Source organism: Enhydra lutris, unplaced genomic scaffold, assembly GCF_002288905.1.
Source record: "Enhydra lutris kenyoni isolate GAN:26980312 unplaced genomic scaffold, ASM228890v2 scaffoldscaffold15, whole genome shotgun sequence".
In the NCBI taxonomy this organism is placed as follows: Eukaryota; Metazoa; Chordata; class Mammalia; order Carnivora; family Mustelidae; genus Enhydra; species Enhydra lutris.
The window spans coordinates 23,241,248-23,268,975 of NW_019154099.1; the positions used below are offsets into that span (position 1 = coordinate 23,241,248).

At 34.9% G+C, this 27,728-nt stretch overlaps 1 protein-coding gene across 1 annotated transcript in view; it reads right to left on the bottom strand.

Moving 5' to 3' along the window:
• Positions 1–27,728, bottom strand: part of LOC111147021 (protocadherin 9) — an 899,956-nt gene that overhangs the window by 435,656 nt on the left and 436,572 nt on the right. The gene's annotated exons all lie outside the window — the stretch shown is intronic.

The window sequence follows — 27,728 nt, forward strand, 5'->3', positions numbered from 1 at the left end:
CCTTTAAAGATCCCACCATTGGAATTCTTACACCACTAAATGACAGTCTGGCAATTTACTTCCCTTTCCATTTCCCACCTGAGAAAAACTGTGAGTCAAGATCATCTGAATTGTTCCCAATTTAATGTTTGTTCAAGTATTCTTCATTTTCATTTAATACCTGGAGACTCTGGTATACATACATTTTTGTTAGTTCATGCCAAATGGAGACTAGAATTGACGCCCACCCCAATAGCAATATATTCACTGATCCTTTAGAACTTCTATTTACAGTACACAGCGCGTCCCTTTCAGAGAAAGAGTTAATGATGTTGACCAGCCTGACAGCTAAAGGTGGGATGCAAGGTGAGGAGAGTTCTATTGAACTGTGTTGGGTATACATGTCTATTCCTTAAGTACTAAAAGAATGTGTGTAGTCATTGATCTTGTCTATAGAACAGGCCTACCACATGGATATTTAAAGTGATCCTTCTTCCTCTTCTCCCTTCCTTCCATAAACATTTATTGAAAGCCCCGTGACTACTCCAGGCAATACAAAAATCTCTGCCACTGCATAGATTCCTAAGACTGGGTCCTACATTTACTTAATCTATCAGAGTGGAAAGACTTGAAAAGTAATAATAGCAACAAAGTCTGAGAGTTGCTACGAGGAAGAAATATATGGGTTGAAAAATCCAACTCATCAGTGGAAAAGACTAGAATTGAGAAAATTCTGGAGTCAAGGTCTTAGTTTATCATTCTAAAAGTTCCCAGCCAATAAAGATTTATTTTACTACAAATAGTATATCTTTGAGTGTATTTTGTTTATTTGTGGCTTTCATTGTTCATTGACATCCCAGATAAATATGGGCTCCCAATTAAATGTTTCAATTTTTCCCCGATGGCCATAGTAGACACAATCTAAGGCATAAATAATAAAGGAAACTGGGCTAAATTTATATCTCATGTGGTTAGCCAGATCTTCTAAATAAAAGTTTAAATTTATACTTATTTATATTAGGTTGAGTATATATAACAAAGTTTCTGAGGTAATTCAATCCTCATGAAGGCTAACTTCCTAAATTCCTGTAATGTCAATAAATTTAAAGATGAAATGGTTTACTTTCCTTCCCACCAGGGAAATGCAGTCTATGCCAATGAATAGGGTATGCGGGATACGACAAAGGGAATCACACTCCTATAAAGTTGTATCAATTCTGGATTTAATGAGAAGGTTTTACTCATATATAAAACAATATTTTTAACAGCTTAGAAAGTTGGACAAGAATGACACAATTTTAGATTTTAATCTACAATTTCAAAGAGTTTTCTTGATGAACTCTAAAAAGAAAGCAAGCGTATACCAGCTACCAGAAAGCAAATATAAAAGAAACCCCTTGCTGACAAAGCAACCTTTTATCCTTCGTATTTTATCTATGGCCTAGAGGAGATTTAACAGGCAAAATGTCAGTGTGGATCAAATGTCTTCCTTCTAGAGCTCACTTTATTATATCTTAATTTAAAACATAAATTAATGTCCTTAAAGGTAATAAAGCTAACAGGTAGATCAGATAGTATAAAAAAAAAAGCAGTTAATTCTATGCCAATTTTCACATTCAGGAAGATAATGCAAAAGATCAATGGGATTTAATAGGAAAAATGTTAAACTTAAAATATATAAGAAAAGCCTCATCTCACTTTGTACATATTTGCATTTAATTTTCATAGAGAAGGACTTGCATTTATATCTCTACTCAGAAAGACTCTGGTTAAAAATATCATCTTTATTAAATCTCAACTAGTTATCAAACAAACAACTACATTTCAAAGTAGTATCCCCACCCTGCAGGGTTCCAGTAAAGGAAATAATAAAGTGAAATATGAAAAAAAAAAAAAAAAAAGACTGTTCTTTAAAAGGAAGAGATCTAATTAAAAGGAGTCCCTAACAACTCCATGGATTAATTGGGAGCCAACTGAGATAATTGGACCTATGGGAATATGATTACACCCATCATAAACTGCTTTTTTCACAAGTATAGGTTAAGTGCCTGATGCTTTAATTGGGTGTAACACTATAATAAAAGTAGGAATAATATAGAAAAATTAATATTTGGGAAGGCAATCTCCTGAAGTTCTCTAGCATCATTAATAGCTTTTTTTTTTTTTCCAAAGATGCAATTCTCTAGGTTTCTTGGAGCCACGTTGATAACAGTGTAGTTACAATTCTATCAACCAAAATATACTTGTGCTATTAAAAGTTGACCTACAGACCACATGTAGTTGCTTTGCAATTAGAAATTCAACAAGATCGCATCACTCTGTAATTGAAGTTAAAATGGGCTGCTTTTCTGAAGAGGGACGTCCTTAAATGTTCACGGCAACAAACACTGACTTTCAATTAGATGATCTTCCAGGAAACAGAACCACAAAACTAGAGAGTCTAGGGGAACCTCATTGATCATTTATCTGATCAAACACCCTGTTTTTACAGTTGAAGGGAGTGCATGAAAACAAATGATTGAAAGTTCTAGAAAAATTCCAGGCCTCTGTTGGGGACCAGGACGTGTGGGGGTTCATTTGGTCAGGGAAGGGTGTTTCGTTTAGAAAAATAAATCCCTGAGAAAAAGTAGTCATTTGCATAGACCTCAATAGTGTGTGATTCTATAATCTTTTAAAAGCTACTTATTAAGGGTGGCAAACTATTAGAGGTAACAAAGAGAGAATCACTCTATTAGCACTGGGAAATGGAGTTACATGTACCCTTTAATAATGAAAAGTTATTCAATTTTGTTAGGTAAAAAGGAAGAAACAATATTCAATTCTTACTATCAACAGAAAGAGTAGAATACCTACATAAGCAAATAGGTCAGTTAAAAAAAAAGTTTTAGTAGGATCTAGCCTCTGTAGGTTTTACAGTAGCACTGTCACCAGCTAGACCCTAAGACCTAATCTTTCCTGCTCACCTGCTTGCGTTTACTGACCTTTGTCCCATACTTTTCCTTAAGCTCCTCCTTCCAGCTTGTCTCTTAACTACAGCAAAAGACTGGAGGGACAAAGTATCCCATGATGGAAACCAAACTAGCCCTCAAGCAATAATGGCAAAGAGTTCTCAGACAAGAGTTGCAGCTAGCCCAGATCACCCAGACCAGTTTGGGCTTAACTCTAGACACACACTGGCACAGATGGACCGTGCAGTGACCAGTTAACCAACCAGTTATCTTTACTTCATTATAATACTAAAATATCTGCCCAAGGAGAAGCACAAGCTTCATTTACATAACAGACAATGTACGTGTAGGCTTGTTTTCTTCAAACGCACATGTGTCCTTACGCCTGTATCTACAGAGGATGACAATGCTTCCCTATCCAAATATTCATCCCAACCTGAAAACAAACAAAACAAAACAAACGCAAACACAAACACAAACATTCACTCTTGCTCAGGGAGTCATGGCTTTGGAAGTTATTTCTGTGATCTCTTTATTTGCTGCAAATAAAGTTTACTTTGTGCAACAACTCCAATTGGTATAGATTCGATCTGCGACTCACCAAGGAGTGAACTCACATTGGCTCAGTTATGGTATGCCCAAAAGTCTTAGATAGATTCACTCAAGAGGACTAATCTCTTTCAAGATGACTAATTTCTAACTGTGCTGGATATTTTGCCTTTTCTACCTGCTCTGGACCCAGAAGGCTGACCCCTATAGACACTCAATAACAGGATCCTTGTGCCCTTTGTCTTCTTGTTGGGTTCAGGCAAGATGACATCAGTAGGGGATTGGATGGTGGGCAGAGATACAAGTCTGGGTGATTATTCCCAGGGATCCCTTATGAAAAGTCTGTTCTTGTGTCTCTCCAAGAGAAGTCACAGCTTGGCCAAAGAGCTTCTCCTACTAAAAAACAACAGTTCTCTCTCTCATCCTGGAAAATTCTTCCCTTTTGGGGCCCTTCAGACAAAAAAAAAAAAAAAAAAAAATCCACACTTAGCTCCCTTAAGTCTGTTTTAACACTGAAGGCAAAGAAAAATATATTTATATTTTATATTATATTTATATATTTACATTATATTTATATTTCAAATATGTAAATATGTCATTGATAAATCCTAAATTATTAATCTGAGTTAGAAAACACAGTAGGTCCTGGCTACTCCCTAACAGCCCAGTTTCATCTGAATCACCTCCTATTTATCCTTCAGGACTCAACCTAAATGTCCCATGCTAACCAGGTTCCCATCCCTATGTGTTCCTGCACTTCCTCTTAGTAGCCCTATGAATGTGAATGATTTGTTTAATTAGCTTTTGGCTTACAGGAGAATATGGACTGTTTTTCTTCTTTCCTCCTCCCACCTCTCTCCCTTCTTTCCTTTATTCACGTCTTTAGTCTTTATCATTCAGTCTTCATCTTTCAGTTTGCTCTTTTCATAAATATTTAGCAAGACCTCATCTTCACCTAATTCACCCGCCTGGATATTACATTTTGACAGGGAAGGCAGATATTAAACCATTAACTGAAATACTAATCATTTAATTATAATCATGATAAGTGTTAGGAGGACAACGTTCAAGGTCATATACCATCTTTACTACATTAACATCAGAACCAACAGAAACTGGCAGATAATAGACCTGCCATAAGGCAAGGATGCAGTGTAGAGTTTTGACAAAGAACATTGGTGGTGTTGTCAGTTCTAACTGGATTCAAATTTTGGACTCTACCTTTTCTTACCTATGGGAGTAGGCAAATTGACTTACCTCCCTAATTCTCTATTTCTTAATTATAAATAGGACTTAGAAAATCATCCCTATGGGGCGCCTGGGTGGCTCAGTGGGTTAAAGCCTCTGCCTTCAGCTCAGGTCATGGTCCCAGGGTCCTGGGATCGAGGCCCGCATCGGGCTCTCTGCTCAGCAGGGAGCCTGCTTCTCTCTCTGCCTCTGACTGCCTCTCTGCCTACTTGTGATCTCTCTCTCTGTCAAATAAATAAATAAATAAAATCTTTAAAAAAAAAAAAAGAAAAAAAAAAAAAAAAAAAAAAAAAAAAAAAAAAAAAAAAAAAAGAAAATCATCCCTATGGAAATAAGTGTAAACATCAAATAAGAAAAAGTTATATAAATCCCTGAGAAGAAAATGTGATAGATGTATAGAGGTAGCATTAAGGTAGTATTTCTAGAGAAACAAAGATATCTTGGTCTATGTATGTAATTTGTAAGAAAAGGAAAACATAATTAAAAGTAGTCTATATCCTTTCTATTTTTAGAAGGCAATCACAATTTAAATTAACCATAATTAAAATTTCACAAAAACATGGAACAATTGAATTTTAATCACAAGGCATAAGGTAGCCAACATTGTGGCATAAGGAATTTGGAAAAAAAAAAAAAACACACACACCCATTATATGAGCTTCAGAAATATAGCTTTATGTACAAGAAGCCACCTGGCAAATGCAATAAAACATCTTTATTAATACAGTATGTTTCATGCATAAATCTGATCAGATTTGCTCTAGCAATCATCCTGTATGCCTCAAGACACCTGCAGTAGGAGAAAAAAATCATGTTTCTATACATTCTTAAAATTCCCATCCTTGGGTGCCTGGGTGGCTCAGTGGAGTAAGCCTCTGCCTTCAGCTTAGGTCGTGATCTCAGGGTCCTGGGATTGAGCCCTGCATAGGGCTCTCTGCTAGGCGGGGAGCCTCCTTCTCCCTCTCTCTCTGCCTGCCTCTCTGCCTACTTGTGATCTCTCTCTCTGTGTCAAATAAATAAATTAAAAAACAAAACAAAACAAAAAAACCCTCCCATCCTTGGTGGCCTCTGCTGAGTATTCACTTGCAATCCAAAGTTGAAAGTCACACCTCTTCATCAGTGGCAGGCCTTGCTTACAAGCAAGTGTTCAATTTCTAGCTTATTCTTGCCCCTTTTATAAACTTACTTTTGGAAGGTTTTATATATATATATATGGGAAATTATAAGCAAATAAAAGCCTTGTATTTCATTATAGACTCTGTTGTTGAATTGTTTGAATTGTCTTCGAGAAAATTATGCCAATCAGAAACACTATTGTCTTTTAATTTTATTTCATACCATGTAAACTTACATATAAATAACTCCATCTACGCTGTTCCTCTTGGTTTACATATCTCTAAATTTCACAAAGTGGGGGTCAGCATGGTATAAAAGAAGATGTTAATAAAATGAGAATAATAAAAAATAATACCATAAACACTTGATGTCTGCCCTACAAGTTAAAAAATACTATTTTTTTATTGTTCATTGTCAAATATCAGATTATATAATGGTTTAGCATAGCATTACAAAGCTATACCAATGTCACAGGACTATCAATACGTAAACCTAGCATATTAGTCATTATTATTTCTCTACTCTCTGTGCATAGATTCACATTTGGTGGAAAGTAAGCCAGGAAAAAAAGCTCTCACAAAAATAGTTTTAGTCATTTAAATTTAGTTGATTACAAAGGATGCCAGCAACCCTCTTAAGTTTAGTTGATTAGACATGAACCTCATAAATTAAACTAAATGTATAAGTTGTGGAATTTCACTTCTTATGGTAATATGAAGTATCCATTCAACCACATGACTGATTCTAAGTGAGCCAGCTGGTGTGTCATGCATTTACGACTGTTCCCATGACATCAAGTACAAAAGGAAGAGGAACTTACGTGCTTAGCCTGTGCTTTCCAACAGAACTTTCCTCAATGATGGAAATGTTCTATATCTGAGCTGTCCAATATGGTAGCCTCAAGCCACATGTGGCTATTGATCCCTTGAAATGTGTCTACTGTGACTAAAGGCCTGAATTTTTTGTTTTATTGAATTTTAATTAATTTAAATCTCAACAGCCACATGTAGCTAGTGGCTACCATATTGGACAGCAGAGGATGATCTGAATTAGTGTCCCTGCATCCTGCATCTATTTCTGCATTTTTTAACATCAGCATCTAGGAACAAGAGAAATGTGTCCAAACATAATAATAAGCTGCTTCAAGTTGACGAATATGAATCTTCCTGAGTCTCCTTAGTTATATTCGTAAGGGACTGAAGATCACAAGAGACAGACTTGCTATTATGAGAGGCAACGTCTGACTCACCCCATCTTTACCTAGGGGAGTAAAAAGCCACCTTGCAAACCTAACGTGCTTGCACTGTCCCTACATGAATCACCGTCTGTTCTGTGATGAGAGGAAGAAGGCAGCTCCCAAACACATGGTTTTCACCGTGCAGAAAGATGGGCAAAGGGATAGAGTCATTTTTTTTCCCCCTGCTCATCCACTAGCTTTTCACTCTGGGGAGAACTCATCAGCAAATTTTAAAAAAGATATTTAACATATTTCCAAGGCATATAAAATGGACAGATTGAGGATGTCATGCCAAACATAACGTACTCTGCTTATATTTTAGTCCTACTTATTCTATAAAAGAAGCTGATGTATTTATTGTGCTTCATCAAGGTACCAACACTTGGGCATTGTTCACCCTAGAGTTTTCATACTGATCCCTTGAGGTGATTTACAATACTCTAAATGACGTATTGTTATTATCACCTAAGCATTGAAGTGGCCTACATTCAAGCAAAATCAGTACTCAGTGGGTAATAATTCTATTGTGTATAATTACAGTTATCCATGTCCTCCTAACTTTTAGCCAATGTTCATATCCACTCATCTTCAAACAGACAGCTTTGTTTTATCTGCTCAAGTTTGGGTACTTGGCTAGCTTGGAAAATTTTCTTTTTTACCATCAACTAGCTTATTACCTTTCCTCACCTGATTTAATTTTGGTATCATTTTCTAAGTACATGACATTGAAATCCTTTATAATTATCAAATTCTGTATATATGATTAAGTTACCATTTTTTATGCTGATTACTGCTAATGCTTTATAAAAGGAAGATCCTCTTACATGATCAGCTTTGATTTATGGATTATGAACTAATGCAGTGTTTCTTTCAAAAATGACCTAACATTTGTTTGCTTTTCAAAAAGGATCACTTTTGAAGACTAAGAAGTGGAATAAAGAGATTTATCAGTGTCTCAGGAAGCAGGGTATGTATGTGGTAAAATTAAATCACTTCACCTTTGCAGAATGCCTAATGTTAGCTCTCAGACTTGGGTAGAGTAGTCTGTATAATTTATCATCCCAGAATGGGACATTTCTGAGAATGAAATCAGGCTATGTAAATAATTAAGCAAGAGGCTGTATATGGGGTAAACCAGGACATAGTGACCTGGATTTAAGGATGCTTGGATATTTCACAGGAATTCTACTTCAGTGGAAATGAATCCTTGGTAATACAGTAAACCAAGCCTTCCCTGAAGTCAGGCCTGAGTTCCCCTCTGTTACAGGGTGGTTCATTAATCTACCCAATCAAAGGCCCCTGTTAATTGTTATGTTTTTATCTCAAGTCTTGCTGCACACTCAACGTTAAGATTTTGCTGTTCTTATTCTCTAAAATTTCATGACCATATTCTGTTTCAAAATTCTTCCCATGAGTCTTTGGTTTTAGGCTGAATGTTTCTGTCCCCCCAGAATTGATGTTTGAAACCTAAGCCTCAACATGATGGTATTTGGAGGTGGAGCTCTCATGAATGGCATTAGTGCCCTTATAAAAGAGAACCAGAGAGCTCCCCTGTCCCTTCCACTATATGAAGACATGGTGAAAAAACTGCTGTCTATGAACCAGGAGATGGGCTCTCACCAGCCACTGAATTGGCTGGCACCTTGTTCTTGGACTTCCCAGACTCTGGAACTTTGAGAAACAAAAGGCTGTTAGGTATAAGCCCCCCAGTCTACAGTAGTTTGGGTAGAGCAGCCCAGACCAAGGCTTTTTTTTTTCTCTTCAATATCATCTCCAGTAACAGCTGTGGAAGTATTTACTCTGGCTTCCAGGTTTCGACTGTATATTTTACCTCAAATTTTAAAATACGTTCCTTCATATTGCAGATAATTAGTTATACGCCATTCTTCCCAGATGGCAGGAATAGTGCGTCTTCTGTGTTTGACTTGCCATGATGCCTGTCACGGTGGACTTCTACATAATGTTTACTGAGTTGATTAAACAGATTACTGAAGAGGTAATTACACAGGAATTACCCTATAGTTATTGTCTATGTGCCCAGAACTGTGATAAGTGCTCTGAAATATTATTTCACATAATTCTAAACCACACATATCTAACAAGCCAATGAGGAAGCTGAGATTCGAAAACTTAAACATTATGTCTTGAGTCATAGAACTACTAATTGACCAAGCTGGGATTCAAACTCAGTCCTGTCAGTGGTTTGTGTGTGTGTGTGTGTGTGTGTGTGTTTAATGCAGTAATATAACCAGCAATACTCTATTATTCCTTGTGTGCTCTCTTCTGTTAACATTAACTTTAGGTGGTAAACCTCACCTTGTTTATCTTATTTACAACATAGGTTAAACCACTTCTAAATTCCTTGACATTTCCACATATTGAGCATAAGAATATCATTTTTACAAATTATGTTATTCTTTTTTATTTATCTTTGGTTCACTTCCAGTTTATTCTATCAATATTTCATAGTATCAGAGTATTAGTTTGTTAGAGAGCTCCCTATGATGCACTCACTTTTCTGCTGATCATTCCCGGGGTTTATTCATAATTGTACAGTGTAATTCTGTTTTTACATTTCCCTTCACCTTGAGCAATATTTCAGTTTAGAAAGCTTGTGCATAAAAGCAAATCTCTCCTTTGTTTTACATTTTATTTTTAAAATTTTATTTCCTAAAGATACAATTTTATATTTCAGTAGGAACAGCATCTGTGTCTTTCTACTTTAAACATGACCATGTGAGGCCATGCAGAGTATGGAAGAGAGTACACTCTGGTTGCCAACCCCCAGGCTCAAATCCTGACTGCATGCCTTCTGCTGTTCCTCAAGCACACCAGGTGCTCTCCTGACTTAGGAACTGGGATATTTCCTCTGACTAGATACCCACATGGCCAGCTTGCTCTCTTTCTCAGGATCCTCACTGAACAGATCTTTTTTCAGTGATACTTAAAACCATTCTATTTAAAACTGATTCCCCACACCCTCTATACACTAGTCAATATATTTAACATTATATATATATATTTTACATATAATCTATATAAAACTTATTTATTTCTTAGTTCTCCTCACAATAGAATATAAGTCCTAGGAAAACAAATGATTTTTATTCAGCTCAGTGCTTTATTTTCAGTGCATAAAACAATACCTACCATATACTAAGTACTCAAAATATTTTTTGACTCACTGAATAAATTAAAAATTTCTTTTTCTTTTTACCATAACACATGCAGTTTAAAAGAACGATAAAACATTAACTGAGGTAATGGCATGAAGCCATAATGTTGGAATTTCAGCCCATGCTAAAGAATGACAGAAAGCTAGGCATTTCAAGAGAATTTATTATTGAAATATCATATAATAATAACAACAACATAATATTCATAATAATAATATAATTTGTAAGTATAATTTCCCCAAAATAGCTCGTATGATGTAGCCCATATTAAGTAGCATAAAATTGGGTAGGTCTTGTTATAATATGTTTTTGACTACAAAGGAATCATGACAAGAAATATGCTATTTCTCATTCAGTTAAATTATCACACTTACTTGAGGTATTATTTGATTTTGTTTAAATTTGTATAATATTAAAATTAACAAACAGAAAATGACTTTTGGTTCTATTACCTTTATACATTCAGTCATTCCACATTCTGCCCTTAACAGCAACAACTGCACTAGGATTCACCTCTTCCAGGGCAAAGTCAAAACATGGATTTAATCCAACTTTTAATCAGCTGTACAGATGGGTTTATTTCATGAATACACTATACTGCACAGATGGAAGTTCCTGAATGCCTGACAAGGTGTTAAAACTGTTACTGGTATTACAAAGGAATTAAAAATCAGCATAGGAAATTATAATTAGTAGGGGCTTGATCTCTCAAGATTGGATTAGCTCGGCAGTTATATTTTGTCCTTGGCAGGAAAAGAAACATATTTGGGAAGAAAAATATAAAAGTACACACTAGGTTAACATATTCTCAGGTTTCATATGAGATATTTTTTGGCCCAGGAAGGACTAAGTCATTTCAGTCACATGCCAAAACGGCAAAACATATGAATTCATGTATTTTAAAGAGTGTTTCAGGGGTTTGGATTTTTTTAATTCCGCCTGATCTGAAATATAATTATAAAAGCAATACTTTAATCATGAAACTAGTATATAAGTTATGAACTTATTTTAGTGATATGTTAAGCTATTTCGATAAAATAAGTTACACAATAATGAGTTTCAGATGAAATGGCTGCATCTAGGTCTCAAACAACCAACAGCATCTGCACACAATCTGATAATTTGCCACAAACACCTGTACTTCTTTATTATGAGCTTCTTCCCTTCATGGAAAAGAACCAGTAAAGTGATATGATATTTTCATTCTTCCGTTCAAGTAAATCTCAATATATTAAACTTTCTGTATTCAGAACTTGGTATTTTAATCTTTTGCCATTTTCTAAGAATTAACATCTTGCACTACATCGTATCTCACAGTCCCATCATTACATTTCACATTCTTAACCTTACAACATCTTGCTTTGGGTGTTCCTCCTCGCTCCTATTCCTATTCTCCAACCCTCCCCCCCCCCCAATATCTACTGCAAATGTTCTTAAGCCTATATATTCTTTCTATTTATGGAATGGAAAATTCCTATCTCCTATGAATTAGGAACTAGAAATAATTATATCGGCATAAGCACAGATTACAAATTATTTCCTAGTTAATAAAAGAACTAGAAAAAACAAGAAGAGTTTATGAGAGATGGCTGTCAGCCAGCTGATTCATTTATTTGGAAGGGGACTAGAGGCCAGTGAAATCAGTCACGGTAATCTCTAGAATCTGGCTGCCCAATACAGTAGCCAGTCACCCCATGTGGCTATTGAGTGGCTGAAATGTGAGAAATGTGATTAGTTCAAACAGAGATGTGCTTGAAATGTAAAATACACATTATATTTAAAAAGAAATATAATATATTGGATTGATTTTTTTCACACTGATTTCATGTTGAAGTGAGAATGTGTTAGATATATGGGATTAAATGAAACATATCATTAATATTAATTATTCAGTTAATGGATTAAAGTTAATTTCCCCCATTTCTTTTTACGTTTGCTAATACAGCTACTAGAAAATTTTAAGTTGCATGTGTGGCTTGTATTTGTGGCTCACATTATATTTCTATTAGACAGCAGTACTCCAGAATTTACTCAGAGACAATATCTTAAATAGGGGAGTGTGTCCTGCAAGAGGTAATTACACATAACTTCAGTCAGATAAATAAGCTTTCTTCTCTGTCAAATCATAATGGATATTATTAATATTTTTAAATTAATGACCCACTATACAGCTATGGCTCATTTAACGTAAATTAATCTAAACAATTTCACATTTATGTGTTTTAGCTTTGTTCTTCCCATTGCAAGAACAGAAACTTTTTCTAAAGCAGCAGGGCTGGTCTGGACTAGAATCAAAGCAGCTCCAAAGGCCATTTAACTCTCTGAAGAGACACATACATGGTCTTAATCACTCCATGGGTTTCTATTTTTCTCTGCATGCTAACTCCGGCTTTTCTCTCTAGCCCATGTTTTCTCCACTCCTGCCCCACTTTATTCCTTGTCTCCCTCAGCTTTGGCCATTACCTGATTCCAGAGGGCTGTCCTCCAGCCTCTCTCTGATTGTGATTTCTTTTTTTTTTTTTGCGTTTGTTCCCAGGGGTCTCAGTCAATTCTCTTTATTTTATAACACACATTTCTTAGAGAGGGAATCTGGTTGTCCTTGCTCATCTTGTCATTCTCTGCCATAGCTCAAAGGTTACTGGCTAAACTCTAGATGCTGCAACTATCAGGGACAAGGTCACTTGGCAAAACAAAACAAAACAAAACAAAACAAAAACAAACACAACACACAGATTCGACTTTTGTCCAGAACATGAGCATAGCAGTTTCTTTCAACAGTGCCATACTAAGACAGATATATCATGAACAATGTCATACACAGTGAAAGAAATGGAATAAATCTAAGTGAAACTAATAAACAATGCCTAGTACCAAAATAGAAACTGTATGTTTACCAAAAACATGCATAGTTTTTAACAGTTACTATTTTAATTCATTCTAATATATTTTAAAAAGAAGTAAAAAACATAATGCCCCCCCAAAAGCACATTACTGAATGAAGAAACAAAATGAAGGAGATAATCATAGTGCTATATTTCTTAGTAATGTGTAATGTTTTCATTAGACATACTACATTCTTTCCCCTAAAAAATTATCAGTCTTTTTATCCCTATATATTTTCTGACTTACTTTAGGTACAACACAGCAGAATTGAAGTATCTTGAGTATTATCAAACTGCATGCAAGATTGCATAGTTACTCTTTTTAAATTCATTTTTAATGATTGATATATCAATGAATATGATTTAATTTCATCTAAGGGCTGAAACATAACAGGATAAATCTCTGATTTCAAGATGGTAAAATGGGATTATATAATTGAGAAGAATTTCATAAACAGTTTAGATTAAATAGAAATTTCATTAAGGAAAGGACAGTGGTATCACAAACATTGATAGTAGAAACTTAATTATGCAGAAAAAGCTGCTGAATGCCTACTCCAAGAGTTATTCTTGTCTTCCACCTTAGTGGTAGTATTGTAATGTTTAGCAAGCACAGTGCCACCACACATTAAAAAAAAATCTGCCAGTACCCCTTGCCTCCATATACTACCCAGCACGTAAATTTGAGCCAATGGGATATCAGCAGAAATGCATGAGACATGTGGGAAATCTTCTGTAAAAGAGATTAGATTCACCCATTTTCTTCCCTTTGTCCTTCCAGTTACCTGGAATGAAGGAAAGCAGCCCTCACCTTCTAGGATCTGTGATGAACTTGAGAATGGAAGCCAGATGCCAGGATGTTGTGGCAGGTCTCTGAGCACACCAGCAAGCAATCCAGAAACCTAGGACCACCCATCTCCAGACCTAATTTATATGCAGATAAATAAACCTTAATACATTCTGTGTTTTTCTATGACAAGCAACTGAAACTAATCCTTATTGATAGAGCTTTACTAATGTAATGTAATGACTTTTACTAATGTAAAAGTCATGTTCTTATTTTAACTCACCTGGGAATTTTTCCCAAAACTTAAAAGTTTAAAACTCTTCTATCAGTATCTCTACAAATGTTGTACTAAAAAATAAAAGTCTAACATATACTTTGTAATGTAAAACATTTAGATTACCAATAGCATCTTTATATACAAAGGACAGTTGAAACATATTTCTGATGTCAATACATCCTAATACTATTTCCAAAGGGAAAATCATAATTATGATGTTTATACTTCCATAAACTATATGTAATCTCTAAGTAATGAGCATCTATCTTAATAGTTTTTCTAAGCTTTAGAAGGGATCTTCTGAAAACTATCTTTTCCTTTACTCTCAATGCTGAAACTCTGGTTTAGTAATTCCACTATTATTGAAACTTAAACTTCTAAAATGCATTAAAAATACTAATTATTATTGTATTTTTTTCCTTAAGAGATGATACATGGGATGACACTAACTGCATTTTTTATATTTGTTTTGTTCACTTAACTTTATTAGCCATGACATTAAATATCTATCATTGGATATTTTATTTTATTTTACAAATGGCTTTATTAGCCATGACATTAAATATCTATTATTGGATATTGTTAGGTGTGTTTAATGCTTTACCAAAATACAGCATGATAACAAGTTAATAAGTCCGTCTGCATCAATTGTGCCTTTGGAAAACTGGTGAGTATAACTTTGAATCCAAAAGCATGAGTATTTTTAATATTATTGTGATGAATATCTTCAAATTGATCTCTTCGAAGGCTACATCATTTTAGTCTCTTTCACTGAGACTTTGCCCAAATAGATAACTTATTTTTTCATTTTACTGATAATACTTTTGATTTAATTTGCACTTATTTGATTAATAGATTTCTCTTGGTTTTTAATATGGGAGAGGTAGGGTTTTTCTAGAACCATTTACCTCAGGAAACATATCTGTCAAGGCAGGAATGGTGTCATTAGTTTTCTTCTGCTTCAGAAAATTACTTTCTATTGATAATTGACAGGACATCAGTAACATCAAGGTGACATATCTGCATGTCTATCATTCTGATCTACATCCTCTTATTCTGTCACCCAATAGAAGGTTTCTGGAAAAATGGACTATTAATTCACTATTTCACCATTTTCCTCAATTGAGGGACATCACTGAACAGCACATGTGTGAGTCATCCTGTGTCATGACTTTAGCTCACTGATTACTGTTGAGGTTCCACAGTTTCTTACAAAGAAAAAAAAAATTAACTACTTGAGAATGTTATTTATCTAGTTCATAGAAACTAGGGGGAGACAGCAATGATCAATTCTCACATTTTACAACAGTAATATGAACATAAGACTGTTATAATAAAACTATGTAACAGTTTTGACAACAGAGAATTGCCCATGTATTATATTATTACTTCATACTATGTTATCTTATTTAATTTCTTAGTTCCTTATGAAATAGTTTTAATCTCTATATTCATATTGCTCTGAGAGCTTAATCAATGTTTTCCCGGTCACACAGCTAATTAGCCCCAGTGGGTAAGGTGACTGAATGGTCAATATCCATTTCTTCCTCTCCACTAATTATAGAACGTTGGTATCCTTTTGAGGTGTCTACCTCTGCTACATACAGCCACATGCATCAAGAACAGCTGGGCACATGCCCAGCTCCAGAAAGTAAATAATCATGAGAACCAGCTATGTGGTACTGTCCTGGTGACCGCTCCTGACCAAGGATTAGAACCATTTTATAAACTGGTCAACAGGATCAAAGGAGAAGGTTCCACATTTGGGGCAGAGGCTTTATGGACTCCTGCAAACTGTTCAAACTGCCACTTGCATCATCTTGTAAACATGAGAACTAGAATGACCCAGAGGCTAGACAGCAGAATGCAGAAGTTCTGGATTTCTCCCTGACATTATTAAGTCATTAATCTGACTGCATCCAGATACTTAAGAGAAGTACACATTCTCTTATTTTTAAAAAAGTTCTGTTTGGACCAGGGGTTCGATTACGTGCAGCCTAAATCATCCAGTTTATTCCTATGGACTACCAGAGACAACAACCAACCTCCTTCAACTGTCCTATCCTTCCAGAAAGTAGGGCTAGCGTTATTTAGGGAAAATCCCATTTGGGTAAACATATGATTTAAAGGTAGCAAACAGTTGAATGATTCAAATTGGAAACCCTGACTGACAATTAAGACAGTAAACAAACAATAAAGTTCTTCATGTGGAGAAAATTTAACCTTGATTAATTTTTTTCAAAAATGAAACATAAGGGAAAGACTTTGACATGTATATTGAGGAGAGAGAAAAAAAACACAACCAATGGTCTGTTACATGAGATGTCTAAGCAATATATTAAGAAGGATAAAGAAGACAACACAGATGATGGCAATAGATTCTCAAAAGCAAATAAAACCAAACCAAACCAAACAAAAACCAAACAAAACAAAATGAAAAAGCAAATCAAAATAATATTTATCTGACTTCCTAAACCATGTTTAAACTAAATTTAGGTGGGAAGTAAAAATAAATTATAGGTTTCTAGTCTACAATATTGTGCCATCAAAGTGATAAGGTCTGTCCCTTTTGTGTATGTGAGTGTGTGTGTGTGTGTGTGTGTGTGTGTGTGTGTGTAGTCAGTCGCATGACTCAACTACATTCAGTGTTGTTTGGTGTAATTCTTGTCTCTTAAACTAGTATCTTTGACATACAAGGTTGGAGCAGCAGACACTCAGTAAAGAACACAGAATATTTTATATGTGGTACTTGTGTTACTAAATTTTTCCAAAGTCAAGTCTGTTAAAAGGTAAATGTTGAGAAAATGCTAAATTTGTAATTACTGCTTTATTTATTTTAAATAATGCTTTTGAACTGTAACCCAGTGTTTCTCACACCTGGCTAGTCTTTAGAATCACCTGATGAGAACTTTTTCCCCAGTCATTTAGGGACCCAGTGCTGTACCACCTTACTGACAAAGGACAACACACTTTTACCAATTCTGTATTACCAATGCACCATATTAAAGTCTTTGATAAGAAAACATGTTAGGGAAATTAACCCACTTTTTAAAAAGAGAGATTCTTCAAAATTTAAAGATACAGACCTTGGAAATACCCAATCTTGGTTTCTTGTGTCTTTTTTTGGTTTTGTTTTTTGTTTGTTCGTTTTTCATTTCAACTCCCGGCTGGAGCAGTCAGGGAGATGGCATGGGCAAGAGACACTTACACTTGGTTTAAATCCCTGTTTAAAATGTTACTGTTTGGCAACCTTGGGTAAATTATATGATTTATTTGACTGTTGCCTTCCTCATTTGTAATAATAGTAATAATATATCTGTCATAGAATATGACTATTAAATTGAATAGCATTTGTAAAGTCATTTAATAATGCCTGGCACATTAAGCATCTCCCTGTTGTTCTAATATTAAGTTTTGGAATTGCTTGTTGGCTCACAGACTTCCCACTCTGAATTTCAGGCTGAAATTTCAGTCTATTATCTCCCAGGGTACAAAAAGAAACAGTGTTTGTTTCTCCCTAGGCTTCAAGTCAATATCGTAAAGGCTCTAAGGAAAAATCAAAACAAGTAAAGCAAAAAACCCCAGCAAACTATATTTATTGTACTTCTGTCCTCCCTGTTTGGTCTTCTCTGTTTCCTGCCATCATAGAATACAGGCAGAGTTTTCTAGAGATAAGACTTCCACTCTGAGGAGCGCATCCAGAATTCCCTTGGTTCTTTACAAATCCACTGGGCTTTAAAAATTGCTGTTCTTCTTTGTTTCCTGGCCTTCACCAGGAAGACTAAGCAATCCTAAACACCCAAGCAACAATTACAACAACAAACACCTCCCATTTAGGAGTGCTTTCCATGTGTCAGGGGTCTGAAGTGAGACATTGATAGACGTTGTCCAATTTAATCCTTATAAAGTCCCTATGGATCATGGGTAATTCCAACCCTGAAGAACTTGCTTATGTTCAAGTGGATAACATCTGGCAAAGCTGAGATGTGTATAAATGTTTATCTGATTCAGTAGTCCAGACTCTTAACCAGCAGTCTTCCAACTCAAAGCAATCTTTTAGGTGGCTTATGGTTCCTATTAGCCAGGCCATTAACGTTACAAGAATTTCTATTTCAACCAGTGCCTGCTGTTCGAGGCATACTGAAATGATTCTTCCTTGGCAATTGGGCAAACTTAAATTTTTACCTTTAGCTTATCAAAACAGTCTCCACATAGTAAGGCATTAATTTACCCACAGTGATTCTTTTTCAGTTAGGAAGTTTTTTGTTCCCAACCTAGCATCTACTTCCAGACCAACTGAAGCTACTTCCTGAATCCAAACTGGATTACATGTTTCCGTAGCTCTATATTCTCTATTAGTAAAGCAAATATAAGAGTGCAACTTCCTGGGGCACCTGGGTGGCTCAGTCGGTTAAGCAACTGCCTTTGCTTCAGGTCATGAACCTGAGATCCTAGGATCAAGCCCTGCGTCTGGCTCCCTCCTCAGAGGAGAGTCTGTTCCACCCGCCCCCCCTCCATGAACCCGTGTGTTCTCTCTCTCTCTGACTCCTGCTCTGCCTCTCTCAAGTAAATTAAAACAAACAAACAAACAACAACAACAACAACAACAAAACGATTGCAACTTCCTGCCAGCACTCTATCCCTCTTTTCGGTTTTATAGGTCTTGCTAACAGTTACCATCTTCTAGTATACCATATAAATATAATTTATTTGCTTCTTTTGTTTATTATCTGGCTCTTCTTCATAAAACACAACCTCCATGAAGACAGAATTTTTGTCAGTGTTGTTTGCTGCTATATCCTCCACATCTAGAACAACATCTAGCATATGTGTTTAATAAATATTTGTTAAATTAATAAGTAAAAAAGTGAACAACAGACAGATGTGTCTATTCTTTAGTAAAGAAGTCTGTTAATTTTGAGTAATACTGAAGTCTAGAATACTTTACCATCCAAGATTATTTCCAGGGAGACTATTTTGTAGCAAAATAGCTGGATTGCAGGATATTTACTAGGTAATATTAATCTGTCATTAAACTGGCTCTTCCAATGTTTGTTTCCACAATGAATAGGAATCCCACTGAAGTCACATGCAGACAACTTGGTATTTTGAGACTTTTATTTTTTTTTTTTTTTCAATCTGAGAGACTTTTATTTTTTTTTTCAATCAAAATGATATTTCACTACAGGTTTATTAGCATTTCCCTCGTAGTTAACAAGGTGAGATATCATCTCATACATATATCATTTCAATTCTTTCTCTTCCGCAAAATTATTTTGCCAATTGTTTCTCCATGGATTATTGGCTTTTTTTTTCTTATTGATTCATGAGAGTTCATTATATACCATGCATAGTAATCATTCATAGGTTTCATAGATTAAATAAGTGAAAATATGTCCCAGTTAATGGTTTGATTTCATTCATCTTTTTGGTAACTTCACAAAGAGGTTCTTATTAATTGTACTTGAGTTGATTAGCCTTTTTCTGCATGGTATATAATCTTTTGTCTGTTTTAAAAGAGATTCCTGCATGTAGAGATATATTTCTATATTGACTTTTAAAAGTTCACTCATTTTTCTTTACATATTTGGTTCTTTAATGCATCTGAGATTGATCTTTGTGTATAGTGTGAGCCAGGGACCTATTTAATGTTTTTATTCAAATGAATAACCAACCCTCCTATCAATATCTATTGAAAACTCTATTCTTAACCCAATGGTATGTAATGCCACCTGTCCCATGTATCAAATATCACTATTTCCTATTTGAGGCCCAATCTCATATACAGCTTCAAACAGTATTCCTCCATACAGCCAGAAACCTTAGCCATATTTTTAATCTCTGAAACTTTATACAGGATTAAAGAAGAAATCTCATGTCATTCTAATCACCTAAGCTGTTTTTAAAATTGTATTTTATCTTAGCCAGTCAATGTAAGTTCTCTGTGGGAGTTAACATTTCAATAAATAATCAATCAAACATAATGCAGGAAAGTTAATGCTCAAATGTGAGACAATTTCTAAACAGGCAATTTACTATCACTATGCAAATTCTTAGCTCTGAGCCTGTAGCAAGATAGACCCCATTGTGTAAGGTTAGCTATCATCTTTCACCACGCAGCGGATTTATTGCCAGAGTAGGTGGAATGACTTCACTTTCTATTGTAGCTCTGTTAATCTGCAATAATGCGAGAGCAAGGCTTTGCACATAAACACATTGGGAAATTAATACATTTTAAATAAGTACAGCAAAATCAAGGTTGGTGAGTCATAACACACAGAGAATTTAATGTTTGACAATTATTACATGTTTTGAATTTGTGAAGCAGTAGTCAATATATTACAACTTGGGCACTGTTCTACAAAAATAATTAAGTATATGTTTAAAAGAGAGCTCATTACAATGCTATGCTGGTAAACCCTTCAGTGAAATAAATTTAGGCTGTTGGCAATGTTAAAATGACTAACTCTGCAGGACTGTAAAGATTTTGAGATTAACATGCACTCCATACAATAATATTTTGCTGTAATAGCTTTCTAAATATATATAAACCACACTATCTTTACTCTTCCCCTAACATGTGGACTTTCCTACAATATAAATATTATAGGGTATCAATTACCACCCAAATATATCGAATTATGTCCCCCAAAATCTTTGTTGACCCAAAGTCAATAGATACTTATTCTAAGACTCTTAAAGACCCAGGTTATGAATTTTACAATGGAAATCAATAATTTCTTATTTAGAATGTTTACTTTGCTACACCAGAGCACTTTGCAAATTTCACTTCACAAAACTCCAAGGGTCTATAAAAGGCATATTTGTGTGGTTTTATATAATGCAGTCATTGAAAATATTTTTTTCTTATTGGTCAGTCTATCACCTTCAGGATTTATTTCAGGGTCATGAAGAATTTCTCAATAGTAGGAAACTGACTGTATTAATGTATATAGCTGGGGATACTTTATTACAAGGACATGCCAGTTCAAATTATGTGAACCTAAGCTTTTATTAAATATATAACACATGTATACAAATTAGTTCTATGCAGTTAAGAGGAAACAGGCCATGTACATGTGGCTCATTATAAAACCAAAGCCCATGATAATTTATTGCATTATAATAGGTTACCTTTGAAAACTTCCAACCATTAAATTGACTTGATGCACACATACACATACACACACCGACAAAACACACACGTCATGCATATACATGTATATGTGTGTGTATGCATATATAGGTCACATATCTGTGTTGTATATGTGTTATATATATTTATATACACGCTTCCTACATGTAATATTTATAAACATGTATAAACTTAATTTTGTGATCAAAATTTTTTTTCAATAATATGTTCGTGGATTTTGCACTTAAGAGTAGAATGACAAAGCAAATCAAACACTAAGTTAGAATACTTAAGATAGTTACATAGAATATATTGGTATCTAAAATGTTAAAAAGAATCACTAAAATAGCGTAAAAATAATTTCAACAGTGATCAAAAAATAGTATTTCCTCTTGGTTGGATTTCATTATCATGGTGGATTTCATTATCATGTTTGTGAAACGAAAAATAAACAAAAAAGGTTAAAATTGGTTTTGCTACCTATTTAACAATTTTACAATATTGCACATGTATTATGTAAAATAAATAAGCAACATGGTATTTTAAAAAACATGGTATTTTAAAAACATTGTCATATGACAGTCAGAAGACTGGAACCTGGCCCTTCATATAGTCTGTGAATCTCTATCATGTACCAGATAATCACCTTCAGAGAACTTGGACTCTACTGATTTACTGTTAATTAACCATGACTGTATGCATGCCTCAAGTCTAGAGTGATATACATTTACCTATAATCTTTCATCAAATATTAGATTCACTACAAAAGTGGGTGTAGTGAATTAATTTTGCTGTGGATAGATGAAAAGAAAATTTCTTTTAAGAAGATGCAGTTTAGAATAATAGAGCTAGAAAAGAATTTTAATGCTACTCTAGATAAGTCATTGATTTTGCAGGTTAGAAAAAGTAGGGCCCAAGATGTAATTAATTTTAAATACCACTACTACATTGAATCTAGTGATACCATTCACTCATATTACCACCTCACTGAAATAGATCTAAACAATCCTCATGTTGTCTTTCAACATTTGTAATATCTTTATTTATTTATTACTAGTGCCAAAACACTTAATTGGAGCATTATGAAATGATTTATTGTCCCATCAGATTTATCTCTCTTTGTAGAAAAACATATGACTATATCATTTAAAATCCAAGGGAAGAAAAAGAGAGTATAACAAGTTGGCTATTAGAACCTAATTTCTTTAAGAAAGAATTGTGTTGAAAACTTTAACATCTGTTGTACTTGATTATTGAAGCTTTATTTTCATTGGCTTCCCCCCAAAAATGCTACTACATTCAAGCAAGTAGATTAAATGTTATTAGCTTTAATACCTTTTAAAACAAGTAATCTGTTGAAGTGATAATGGAATTTAAAGTAAGTACATTCATTAAATTGGTTTTTACACTATTGTGGTTTCCCTGTTGGTCACATGAATCTCTAAACCTGGCATTGCTAATTATAATTATAATAAACCGTATATGTATACGTGATTAACTTCACACTACATTTAAAGGAGACACAGAGGTAACCGAAGAATTCCACTGTCATGTATAATCCTAAGAAAGAAAAACTGTGTTTGCTATTTTATTTGTCTTGTAAATAAGAAATAAAGGCTATTCACATAAACGCATGAACCCATTAAAATCAGAAATTCAGAGTGCAATTCCTAACTTCCTAATTCCAACTTCCTAACTTACTATTGGATAAAAGATAATGAGTCTCGAAGGAAGGAAGGAAGGAAGGAAGGAAGGAAGGAAGGAAGGAAGAAGGAAAGAAGGAAAGAAAGAAGGAAAGGAGGAAGGGGCAGGCAAGGGACGGAGGGAGGGAAGGAAGAAGGAAAGAATAAAGGAAGAAACATTAATGGGGAAGATCCAAGAGCAATCTTCCCATACTAATACACCCCAATTTAGATTTTCAGTTACTTAGGCTTGAAGAATTGGCTCCACTGTTATACATGGCTAGAGGCATAGTTTCAATACCTCTTTTTGTGTCAAGACACCTGTCTTTTTACTTCAGTGCCAGAAGGGTTTAGCATCTTGTCACTGCAGCAACACAGCCTGCACATTTATAGGTGTCACTCACTCTACCATCTGTTCCTTAGGATAACAGCCACCATTATCACCCAGCCTCCACCTGAGGCTTTAACAATCTCTGTGGATTAAAGTTCAGATCTACAAGGAAGAATGGCTAGCAGTAATGTTGCCATTCAACTTTGCTTGACCTTAACTCTCCTGCTGTCAATACTGTATCACAGCCTGTTAACTTGCTTTTTCATCCTGTGTGTATACTGCACTGTAAAGTTCTTGATTAAGCAATGAAACTGTATAAAAGCCTTGGCACTATTATTAGCACTTTTGGTCCTTTTTCTGCTTCCACTTTCCTAAAACACTCAAAGGGTACAGCTAAGTATTTTAATAAATACATTTAAAGTAAATGAATCCTAATTGGATTTCAGTTCTAGGGACACTAATCAGGTAGTTTCACAAATGGAATTAACTCAAACACACACACACACACACACACACACGCACGCACAGACTGAAATAAGAAAAAAGGATATATTGTGTTAAAAGTTAACCAACACATGATAATCAAGTTTCTGAATGGCTTATTTAATATGGTATCAATCATTTTTCTCTTTGTAGTCTAAAATAAATAACATTATCTATACATATATAACATGATTAACAAATATTTATTGCCTATACTTTCAGGAGAAGTGCTTCCCTACAAATAATTTATAAATACCTTCAGTTAAACAATTCTACTCAATATTGACTAGAGGAAAATATTGCAATGTGATATTTTCCCATCCTTTCTTCATTTACTCTCTTTCCTTACTGGTAGTATGAAGTGTTTCCACCTTAGAAGCAGTGTTTTTATGCCCCCTGTAATTTCACGCCTGTCATTATTTCTAGATAAGGCATTCTTCATATTCAAATGATAGGGAAAAAGAAGTGGGATCTGTTTATTCATTACCAATCAAGCTAATAAAAATGTTTTTGCAAAGATGGTAAAACATGATAATGCTGTCAATTTAAAGCAGTTCATTACAAGGAGGAATGTTTGTGCTCATTTTGTTCTACAACTGAACTTTTACTGTGTCTATAAAACAGCATCCCTTTGTTACTACAAACAGTGAATTCTGCTGTATCCTCTTGCTTTCCCCACTGATTGTTTGTGTGCTTGCTCATTGTTTTTGGAAAGATTCTGCTCTTCTCTCCTCTGGGAAGCAGTAACTGTTGCCCAGGAATGCCTAGAATCGCTGTCTGCAAACTCTTCCCCCTCCCCCTTTTAATAGGCAGTATTAGGTTAATCAGTGATTTATTCAACAAAACAAATAGTTTAGGCTTTCACTGCAATATGATATTTCTATGACAATTAGGGTGATTCTTTGGGGGCATTTTTCTACCACTTATTTCTAGCCGTTGGCTTATGGGGAAGTTCTGGCTTTCATCTGCAGTTGGCAAGCACTTATATATCGTGACTACTCTGATCCATTTGAATATGCGTGAAGGAAGATTATTTCTTAGCCAGCTCCACATTTACTATAGCATTGTGGCATTTTTTAATGTGCAAAGAAGCTGGAGAAGAGTAATGTTGCAGCCCCTTGTATGCAATACATGTGAGCCTACCAAGGCACGACATGATAATGTCAATGTAATGTTCTCATTATTGCAGTGGTATTGCTTGTAACCATTAGTCTCCTTTCTTCAATTAGTGACAATCACTTAAGCAGTAGCCCAGTCTACTGCAGACAGTGGCAGCTTTCTCAAACAACTCTCCTTCTTTAGTTTGAAAAAGAAGGTAAAACTATTTTTTAGTTCTGGGTGACAATAATATAAGGCAAATATAATTCAGTGATCCTTATAGAAAGTAGACATAAATAATAAACTAAGCAAATCAATAGTATTACTGAGAATATAATTTTGTTCAAGGGAATTAATTCATTCAACAAATATTTACTGAGCTTCTACTACACACTTTATAAAAATGATGAATAAAATAGTTCTTGCCTTCAAGAAGCACAAAGTCTAGGGAGACAGACATATGGATACATAATCATACTACATTTGTATTATTGATAGAATAAAAGCCAATCAAAGAACATTAAGATTCAAGAAGAGAATAGAGGCGCCTGGGTGGCTTGGTCAGATGGGCATCCAAATCTTGGTTTCAGGTCAGGTCTTGATCTCTTGGGTCCCAGGATCGATTTCCCCTTCAGGCTCCCTGCTCAGGAAGAAGCCTGCTTGAAAATTCTCTCCCTCTGCTCCCCCCAAAGTAAGTAAATGAATCTTAAAAAGAGAGAGAGAGAGAGAATAATTGGCACAGTAGGATAAGTAGGAGAATGTTAGGCAAAGCTATAAAGAGAAGGAAAATTTTCATTTTTGTGCCAGAGCAAGACTTTAAAAGGCAGGTAGTGGAGAAGAAAACTCTGTGCAAAGAATATAAGAAGTGCAAAGACTTAAAGTGATGAAATAATATGGTTTCATAAAGGAATTTCAAGAAATTCTGTATCGTTAATTCATATGTTGAGATAGAAATAGCCAGGGATGTAAACAAAGAACAATTGAGGGTATAATTCTATGCTACATAAAGTAATTAAGACTCTATTGCATAGGTTAAGGGATCTGTTGATTAGGATTTTACTCTCAAAATAAGCACTGCTTCAATTTTTCTAGTGCCCCAGGCTATTGTGTTGTATTGGTTTATTTATTTATTTATTTATTTAAGATTTTATTTATTTATTTGACAGAGAGAGAGAGAGTGCAAGTAGGAAGAGAGGCAGGCAGAGAGTGGGGGGAAGCAGGCTCCCTGCTGAGCAGAGAGCCTGATGCGGGGCTCGATCCCAGGACCCTGAGATCATGACCCAAGCAGAAGGCAGAGGCCTAACCCACTGAGCCACCCAGGCGCCCATTGTATTGGTTTAATGACATTCAACCTACCCATATTTGTATTTCTTGGGGAAAGTGGCATAAGGAGTCATTAAAAATGCAAGATGATAATGATACATATTTATTTAAAATGAATTTTTAACCCATAATCCAAATGTGTGTAGGTTTTGAATTAGAATTTAGCCCTTGGCCATAGTGACATGGCTTTCTGAATCATAAAAGTTAATCTTTGGCTACTTCAAATTTATTAAAGAATAAAGTAATGGCAGAATATAAAATATTAGTCCTCTACTAATGAAAACTCTAAGTAAACGATGTAAATCATAATTTTCAAAAACAATTTGCACACATGGTAAATGAAGACATCGCCAAGTGGGTACATATGTCAATGTGAATAAAACACATACGATTATTTCTAACAAAATAACATAACATTGAATCCTCTCCATATGACACGACTTCCTTCCTTTTATATGTAATTCCCCCACATGATTGTATTTAAAGAATACACACGCTAAAATAAACACAAATTGTTTTTGTTTTTTTTTTTTAAATAAGGAGCATCATTTTATATAGACAGAAACAGGAGATTGTAACTCTCAGCTGGGTTATTAATGTCTTTTCCCAGTTTAGCTGGAATCTTTCTCTTTAGCCTTATCTACCAATCATAGCTGGTTACAATGTGGTGTACACACAGAGATCATTCAATGTTTTGTTTTGTTTACGGGATGAAAGGAAGGAAGAGAAAAGAAGGGAGGAGAGAAAAAAAACGAGGAGGAGGAGGAGGAGGATGAACAGGAAGAGGAAGAAGGAAGTAATTCTTGGAAATAAGCCTTTTTTTCTTATTTTCCCATTTGCTAGTGTTAAATTAAATATTCACTAAATTCTTTACTAACACAAATGCAGTTCTATGAAATGTATGACCATCTCTTTGAAGTATGTTCTAAATATGACATAACCACAATATTCTATTCTAATATTCTATTATTTTTTGATTTAATAATTAAAGCGATTACTTTTTCCTGGTCAGTAAATCTCTAGAGCCAAATGCTCCTTTAGGAGAGTCTCTACCCATCTTCTCTTCCTTTCATCTTACTTTCTTCTCTGGAGTGGTAAGCATTTCTAATAGCCGGCATAAGTGTTCTCAGAAAGGACTACAGTTTGCCCATCAAAATTAGAAAGAGAAAGTTTGATTTCCTCTGGATTTGTATAAAGGCGGACATAGGTGAAATGATCTCTTGCCAATAGAGGCAGTTATTCTGAAGGAGAGTTTTACCTAATAGAACTTGTCCTGGTTGGCTGCTGAAAAGGAACCTCAGACCTCAGGGCTGCTTCATCCATTCATTCAGTCAACTTCCTAAGAGCAAACACAATCTTTGACCCACAGTATTTTCTTTCCAAAGAAGGTGCTTTCAACCAGAAATGACTGGTATAGGGTGCAGTATAAAGATGCAAAAAAAAAGGTTCCAAATTATTTGAATTATTTTACTATATG